The sequence below is a fragment of the Vigna unguiculata genome, chromosome 6 (genome assembly GCF_037176805.1).
Source record: "Vigna unguiculata cultivar grain cowpea cultivar isolate G323 ecotype 2 chromosome 6, ASM3717680v1, whole genome shotgun sequence".
NCBI classification, from domain to species: domain Eukaryota; kingdom Viridiplantae; phylum Streptophyta; class Magnoliopsida; order Fabales; family Fabaceae; genus Vigna; species Vigna unguiculata.
Genome location: NC_140797.1, coordinates 25,652,568 through 25,661,553, shown reverse-complemented (window position 1 = coordinate 25,661,553; position 8,986 = coordinate 25,652,568). Strand labels below are relative to the sequence as shown.

The 8,986-nt window shown below is 31.4% G+C and overlaps 1 non-coding gene across 1 annotated transcript; it reads left to right on the top strand.

Annotated features, from left to right (window-relative positions):
• The first annotated feature begins 1,855 nt into the window (after positions 1 to 1,855).
• LOC114189277 (U1 spliceosomal RNA) lies at positions 1,856 to 2,009 on the top strand. The gene has a single exon (XR_003605592.2). It is a non-coding gene; the product is annotated as a U1 spliceosomal RNA (small nuclear RNA).
• Positions 2,010 to 8,986: the final 6,977 nt, after the last annotated feature.

The window sequence follows — 8,986 nt, the reverse complement described above, 5'->3', positions numbered from 1 at the left end:
AAAAAAATTAATTATGATTAAGCTAAAGTTTTTTTTTTCAAATTTTATATTTCATCTTATTCTAAATCTATTTATATTTAATTATTTTTATTAGAAAATACATTAAATTATTCTTTCTATTTTTTGTTTTTATAGAGACATTTGATTTATTTTGGAAAAATGTTTTCCTTTTATAATTCTTATTGTAAAAGTCATTATTTTTTAAACATAAAATTTGAATGTAATTGATTTATATTTATGATATTTTAATAATTTGTTCCTGCAGATAACAAACAAGATAAGTTAGGCACGAACGTCACCTTACTTATGTAGTCTGCTATCTCCTCAGTTGTTCTCTTCCCGGTTGGTACGTGTCTGCTTGGACCCGGTAGGGGTTACCTGCAGAAGGGACTCCGAAGCTCAAGTCAGCTAAAGCTCTCCAAAAGTCAAATCAAGTGATTAATTGAGTAATGAATGTGTACCTTTAATTATTGGGATCCACGTGTATTTATAGAGTATTAATTATGTCTGGTTATGCAATGGGCCAGGCCTTAGCTTGGGCCCTAGTTTTGGGCTGTAAGTGGGCATGGGCCCTAACCCAAGCCTTTAACAAAACTAGGGCCCAAGCTAGGGCCCGGCCCATGGCATAACCAGACATAATTAATACTTTATAAATACACGTGGATCCCAATAATTAAAGGTACGCATTCATTACTCCATTAATCACTTGATTTGACTTTTGGAGAGTTTTAGCTGATTTGAGCTTCGGAATCCCTTCTGCAGGTAACCCCTCCCGGGTCCAAACAGACACGTACCAACCGGGAAGAGGCCAACTGAGGAAATAACGGACTACATAGGTAAGGTGACGTTCGTGCCTAACTTATCTTGTTTGTTCTCTATAGAAACATAATCTGTATTTATAATTATTTCATTTATAATTAAACAACTTTATTAGTTCTTTTAGAAGCATTAGTAATAATTTTAATCATATATATTTAACTATAAATTAATTTGAAAATTAAAAATAATTACTAATTACTTACAATTTTATTTTATTAAAATTATCAAACAAAATTAGTATAAACTACTCAATGATGTTTTGTCAATTTATATCTTTTTTGTTTCTATTTAATTAATAGAAAAATATCTAAACATTGTTTTATGTTTTAAAGGGGTTAGAGATAATTCATTATTTAATAATATCATAACATAATATAATAGTCACATGGTCTTATCATTATCAAATACTAACTTCTAAATCAATGTTAACATTTGAATTTGAAATACATTTTATTGTTTTTACGATTCAACTAGCTATATGGTTTGTTAAAACATTTTATGTTTTAATTGTGACAATAACTTTGTTTCCAAACTTTGGTAAGATTTAGAATTTTTTGCTTTTCCTTTATTTGTTTTCACCTTTTTATTACCTTTATTATTTCTTAGTCTATGATTCTTTAAGTGTAGATTCATCTTAAAGGCTTGATAAGTTATTCTTGTAAAAGTATAACATGTAAAACTAGTAAAATGATCAACAAAAATACGTTGTATAATTACAATGCAATTTGAGATAATGATCTATATATTTTGTGCTAGCACATAATAGTTATGAAATATTGGATCAATTTTACATATGATTTTTTTAAAGTGATTCGTTTTAATTATTAATGTTGTTGTTTTCTTTTTTCAGGAAATAGAAACACAGATGCTTCGTTAGTATGATCTTAAAATTAGATATAGATCGATAAAGAGACGTACTAAGGAAATTAGGGACGTTGATTCTAATTTTAAAATTATTTTGCCTAATCTCACATCCAAATTTTAGTTGTCGAAGTAGCAATAATAGCTACAAGTTAGATATGTGATACCTTACCACATACTTACCCGAGATAAATAGATGATTATGAAGGTCTATGACCTAGGCTAGTGATTTTCATTGCATTTAGAAATAGTACTCCTCTAAAGTCTATCCAAATAATAAAGCCTATGTCATAATTTGTGGTAGTGGGCTTTGCGTTTGCACACCCACTTATAATTAAACAACTTTATTAGTTATTTTCAAAACATTAGTAATAATTTTAATTTATATATTTCACTATAAATTAATTTGAAAATTAAAAATATTGGTAAAATCTTTACCATTTTTTTTTATTAAATATATCTAAGAATCAATTTAAACTTCTCAATGAAATTTTGTTAATTTCTACCTTATTGCATTTCTTTTCAGTTAATCAAAAAAAATAGGTATAATTACTCGTATAGTGTCCAGTTTGGGGGGCTAGTATGTCAAATAGGTACCCAGTTTAAAAAAAGTGTCAATTGCATCCCAACTTTTGAAAAAGTGCTTCAATTAGGTCCCTTTCAAATAGAGTTGACTAATGTCGTTAGTCAACGTACCACGTGTTAGTATGTGATTTTTTTTTATTTTGTTTTAATTTTTAAATTTTTTTTAAATTTTTTTAATTTTTTGAAAAAAAAAATGAAAATGCCACGTGTCAAGCCCTGTGTGACACGTGGCATTGTTAGTGCCATGTGGCATTGCAATGCCACATGTCAGTGTCACTATGAGATGTCATTGTGCTGATTTCGATTTAGTCTCCATATATGTCTTTTTGTTTCAATTTAGTACCTAAGTATGTGTATCTGATTCAATTTTATCCCAATTTTTTTTAATAATTAAAATATTTTTGTAATCCATTTTTTATAAGATTAAAAATAATTAAGTATAAATATTTTTACAAAATTAAGTACTAATATTTATATTGTTCCTCTCAATTTCAGACCAAATTTATTATTTGTATAAATGTTATACTAATATTTTTTATTAAAAACTACTTTTTAACATATTACTTTATTAATTACTTTTTTATTAAGTACTCATGTTTTGTTAATTTTTATTTTTTTTTTCAAAATAGAACAATATTATCTCTTACTAATTTTAAACCAAAATTTCTATTGGTATGAATGTTATACTAATTTTTTTTTGAAATGACTTAATAAAATGACTTTTACCACTAAATTTTAATATAAATATCAAATACTTAATTTTTGTAAAACTTTTATACTTAATTACTTTTAATTTTATAAAAAATAGATTTTAATTATTAAAAAATATTAGGTCAAAATTGAATTAGATATGTAACATCCCAATTTCAGCAGCTTAAAACTAATAAAAAGAGGGAATTTCATCATAATTCCAAAACAAATAATCCAGTATACACAATATATTAATACAGTCTTACAAAAGATATGACTATAGAAATATATCACTTATACACTTAAACTAAACTAATAAACTTTATACTTAAACTGACCACTGCTAAAGCTCCCACTGGAAACCTCTTCCTCAACACTAAAACGATGGCTCTTCATCCTCTAGAAGTGCCTTTGACACTACAACCACATCTGCTCCCACCGAATACGTGATCATCGCAAAAGAAAAACATACAACATGATGAAGGATTGACCCCAACCAAGGATGAAGGCACATGCTTAAGAAGACTAAGCATGTTTAGAAAGAAAGTTCACTAATCCTTCATCCCTTTCATTTGTGTTTGTTATTTTTGATTCCCTAAGTTGACTTAGTTGAATCAACTTTAGTTGACTTGTTGACCTTTGACTAGGTTTGACTATAGTTGACTTGACTTAAGTCAACATGCTAATCTATGTTTATTTGCTTTGTAGGTTAATTAGGAGTAAGAAAGCAATGCTAGGTGGCTCATGGTGATTGGGGAGCATAAATGATGTGGAGGAGAGAGTAAAGCAAAGGCATAAAGCATAAAGTAAAAGGCATGAAGCAAGTGTACCTATGTACCTTTGGTCTCCTTTGTTTTTAGCATACTTTGACCACTTTTTGGAGACATATGAGACACATTCTTTGTCTCCTTTTGTGCTAGAACGAAATTAGCCTTGCACACACCATAGTTAGCTCTTTTGTCTCTCATTTTTGTAACCTTATTTGACCTAGTTTCTAGAAGCTAGGGTTAGGTTTTTGTAGAGACATCCTTAGGTATCTTTTATTTTCTTAGAGGCCCCTAAACTCTTCTATATAAGGGGTGCTCCTAGACATGTAAAAGGGTTGAACATTTTGAAGTAAAAACACTCTTGTGTCTCAACCATTTGTGAGAGTTTCCTCCCTAGGGAGTGAATACTTTTAAGCCTTATCTTGCATAGCAAGTGGCGGCACACATCCACTCATCTTCAAGGTTGTCATGGCTTCTAGCCTAACCTTGTAGTGGCGTGCTTCTCACATTTTTACCATTTCTTTCCTTTCCATTTTATGTTTTCTTCTTCCTTGAATTGTTCTTGGTTTTCTATAGTTTATGTGCTTTCCATTTCCTTTTCGTTTTGAATCAATCCATCATCTTCTTCTCTTGAGCTTTGTGAAAGGAACCTTCACATCTAGATAGCTTGCTATCTTAATGTCCACTGGGGATTTCACTTAGCTTTCTTAATCAACTCACACCATATTCAATAATCTTAAAAGAAAACAACATAATTCCTTCATCACAACACGAGACAAACACACAGAAAGCAAGGGTAAGCTAATCTGATAAGAAAAATCATGCAATTCAATTATAAACAAACCATGCAGTCTTTCTCATTTTTACCAGAATCACATAGGCCACCACAAACATAGTACAGATATATTACCCTAGACTCAATATCCAGATTATGTAAGCGAAATCGGATCTCTTGGTGGCGTGCACCTGTGACGGTTCCCAAACTCTACTGAGTTTGGACGCAAGGGGTTATCACCCAACCACTCCCAAGGTAAGTCCCCTTCGCATCTGTGACTGAATCGGGTCCACAAACTAGGACCTCCTGCTACTCCTCCCGACATAATCCATTATGCTCTACATGAGCCTTAATGGTTATTGGAGCGTCAAGATACCAACCAAAACTGAGTCCTTATGTCCTTACATACACTAAAACATTCCTCTTAGAATTTTCCTTGAAATCCTAATTCAACCACGTCTTCTCATATTCCAACTTCATGCAATTTCACCACACATATTACCAGTCATAACAATTCATGCATATCATAACTAAGTTCACATTTTAACATTTAAACATAGCTTCATCCATTCGAAACAAGAGAATAACACTCAGTTGCAGGGGTTCTTGCCCAAGCTGGAAGGTCTCGCCCAGGCAAAAGGGCTCTCTCGCTTAGGCGAGTCATTCTCGCCTGAGCGAGGCTCGAAACAGAGAACAACCCAAACTCTGGGCGAATTCTCGCTCAGGCTAAGTTGTCTCGCTTAGACGAGAGTGACTTTCGCTCAAGCGAGACTGGCTCGCCTAGGCGAGATCTCGCGCAGAGACAGGGGATGAGTTTCTGGTGTTTTCGCTCAGGCGAGAGCTGCTCGCTTAGGCAAAAATATCAGATTCCCAATCTGTTCTCACATGCAACAGTCCAGAAATCTAGCACAATTCAATCATACACTCAATTACATAGTTCAAGCACTCATACAACACTCAATCATGCAATTCAAAGTCATCAGAATGATTTCTATACAAAATTCAAGCAAAACAGTTAGCTTCCATTACCTGTTATCTTGTTTAGACAACTTTATAAACGTCAACGCCTTAAAAACGTCAACACCTCTAACTCCACAGGATGCTCTATCTACACATAGAAACATCACAAGAATGATCAGGACATACCGTTAAGATCATTGATCAGCAGAGACTCATACTGATGATTAAAACGTCGCATGTAAGCGGAAAAGGGCTTGCATGCAACAGAAAACAAAAAAGACTAAAAAAGATAGTGGAAACTCAACTTACGCGAACGGAGAAACTGATCGGTCAAATTTGAAGAGCTCGCCGAGAGGATCAATCATACGATCTCGGTTCTTCAATCAGACGACCAGAGAGACAGAACCTCTAGAGAGAAGTCAGAGAACTCTAGAAAAGTGGTTTCTAGAGAGATGGTGTGTTTTAAAACAATGAAACTCGTTTATAACAATTCTATTTATACTAAAACCTTTTAATATTAAAATAATCGAGTCTCACTATTTTTAAACCACTATCACTTTTAAAACACCATTTTCTAGGGTCTTACAAGATACATAATATAATAGTTACATGGTCTTACCATTATAAATAAAAGTTTTTAAATTATTGTTAACATTTAAATTTCAGACTTCTAACACATTCAAATCCTTACAATTCAACCAGGAGTTTGGTTTGGTAAAACATTTTATGTTTTCATTTGTGATAATAATTTGGTTTCCAAACTTTGCTAAGATTTATAAAACTTTTGCTTTTCTTTTATTTGATTTCACTTTTTATTTTTTGTTGAGCTTCCTACCTTTATCATCTCATAGTCTATTATTCGGTGCAGATTCTTAGTCTTATTCAAGAACACCTTAAAGGCATGATTAGTTATTGTGGTACAAGTATAACTGGTAAAACTAGTATAATAATCAAACGAAAATAAATTATATAATTAAAACAGAAATTGAGATAATGATTTTAATATATTTTTGTGCTAGCACTTAATACGTATGATACATTGGGATCAATTTTTAAGATTAGATTTTTAAAGGAGTTATTTTTCATTATTAAAGTTGCATTTTCCTTTATTTTAGGAAATAGAAACCTAAATGCTTCTTTCGTACGATATTAAAATTAAATATAGATCCATTGATGTAATATCTCAATTTTCCCGTTACTAAAATTTATAATTAACACAAATTACGTAATAAAACTTCATTCCCCTCTAAAATCTCATTAAAAAAATTTTTTACAAACATAGACTTTATTTTAAGGAAAAGGCTAAGACTAAAAAGACCATCCTAAACATTTTTTGATACTGAGATCTCTCTCCCTAATGTCGTTCATCTTTCTAAACTATCATCTACTACCGTATAAATATGATCATTGCATGTGCAAATCACTAAAATAGAAAGGGTGAACGATCGTAAACAATAAAAATAGTTTTCAATAAATAAATATATATATATATATAACTTTTCAATAAAAAGATATAAGCTCAAACAACAATTCAAATATATCGTTATAGGTTCAAATCATGTTATCACAATAATTTATATAACCACAATTGAACTCCACATCAAAAGTTGATTTGTTACTCTTGGACGCAGTTTACCAATACATGTGTCACTTCCAATACTCCCCTTGGAAGTCTTGAGAAAGTATTCATGTGTCACTTCCCAATACTCCCCTCGAGAGCCCCGACAACATATACCTCTGATACAACTACATGGAGTTATCCTTCACCACCTTTCGCCGAGTCACCACACACAAACATGCAAGAAGATAAAATAAAAACAAGAAAACAAGAATATAAGCTCCCCTACCTCTTACTCTTCACTTCTTCCTTGCAAAACCTCAACCATTCTTTAAAACGTTTTCCCTTTTTCTTATGTTTGAATCTTACTTTTATTTTCCTCCAAATCTACTAAGTTGCCTTCTTTCTCACCCAAGTGTTCACTCAAGTGTAACTCTCAGTCATTTAGTATGTATATTTATGGACTTCACTCTCACCTTTAAAATGCTAGATACTCTTAAGAGATTTTAGGTGATATTTCTAATAATAAATCATTATATCTTATAAAAACTTTTTAAATAAATCCATTTAAGAAATAACTATCATATATAACTTGTTTATATTATAATAACTATTTTATATATCTTTTAAATAAAATAAATCTTTTAAATAATTAGTCAACTATAAATCCTTTCTAAATAATAGAAAACCATAAACCACCTTCCTAATTATTATAATTTTCTCGAGTCTTACATTTCTCCCAACAAATAAAAGTTTTGTCCTAAAAAATGTACTTCCTAGTGAAGAGATAACACCTAAAAAAATACTAAAAAATGCAAAAAAAAAAACACAATAACACACTCATACTCTAACATACAATTCATAACATACACACACATTAAGCTCGCTTCCCACAAATCACCTAGGACCTAACTATTGCTCTGATACAAAAATGTAATGCCCCAATTTTTCAGTTACTAAAATCTATAATTAACACAAATTACATAATAAAACTTCATTCCTCTCTTATTTGAAATCTCATTAAAAAAAATTGTTTTACAAACATAGACATTATTAAAAAAACAACTAAGATTAAAATACCATCCTAAACATCTTCCAATACTGATCTCTCTCCCTAACATCATGCATCTTCCTATACTATCATTTGTTCCCGTATAATTAAGATCATCGCAGGTGGAAATCACCAAAATAGAAGGGGTGAGTTATCGTAAACAATAACAATAGTTTTCAATATATATAATTTTTCAATATAAAGACATAAACTCAAATAACAGTTCAAACATATCGTCATAGGTTTAAAACATGTTATCACAACAATTTATACAACCACAATTGAACTCAATGTCAAGAGCCAATTTGTAACTCTTGCATGTATCTTACCAATACATGTGTCACTTCCCATTACTATCCTTGGAAGCCCGTACAACGTACACATGTGTCACTTCTCATTACTCCCCTTAAGAGCCTCAACGAGGTACATAGGTGCCACTTCCCATTACTCCCTTTGAGAGTCCCGACAAAGTATACCTTCGGTACAAGTATGCGGAGTTACCCTTCACCATATTTCATCGAGACACCACACATAACCATGTAAGAAAATAATTAGATGAAAAAGTGTAAGCTCCCCCTACCTCTTACTCTTCACTTCTTCCTTCTTTCTCATAAAAACTCAACCATTCTTTTAAACCTTCTCCCTTTTTCCTATGTTTGAGTTTTACTCTTACTTTTCCTCCAAATCTACTCAGTCACCTTCTTTCTCACCCAAGTGTAACACTCAGTCACTCGATCAGTATTGTTGAGACCCTTGTTAAGGGTTTAACTTATCCAACAACTACATTGGTGAGTTGTAGTACAACAAGGTCATATCCATAGGGATTTTGTTTGATAGAATAATAATTTATAATCTACTTCATGTTTTGAAATAAAACAGTAAGAAGGATTGGTTTTAACACTTTGAATGCAATTCAAATA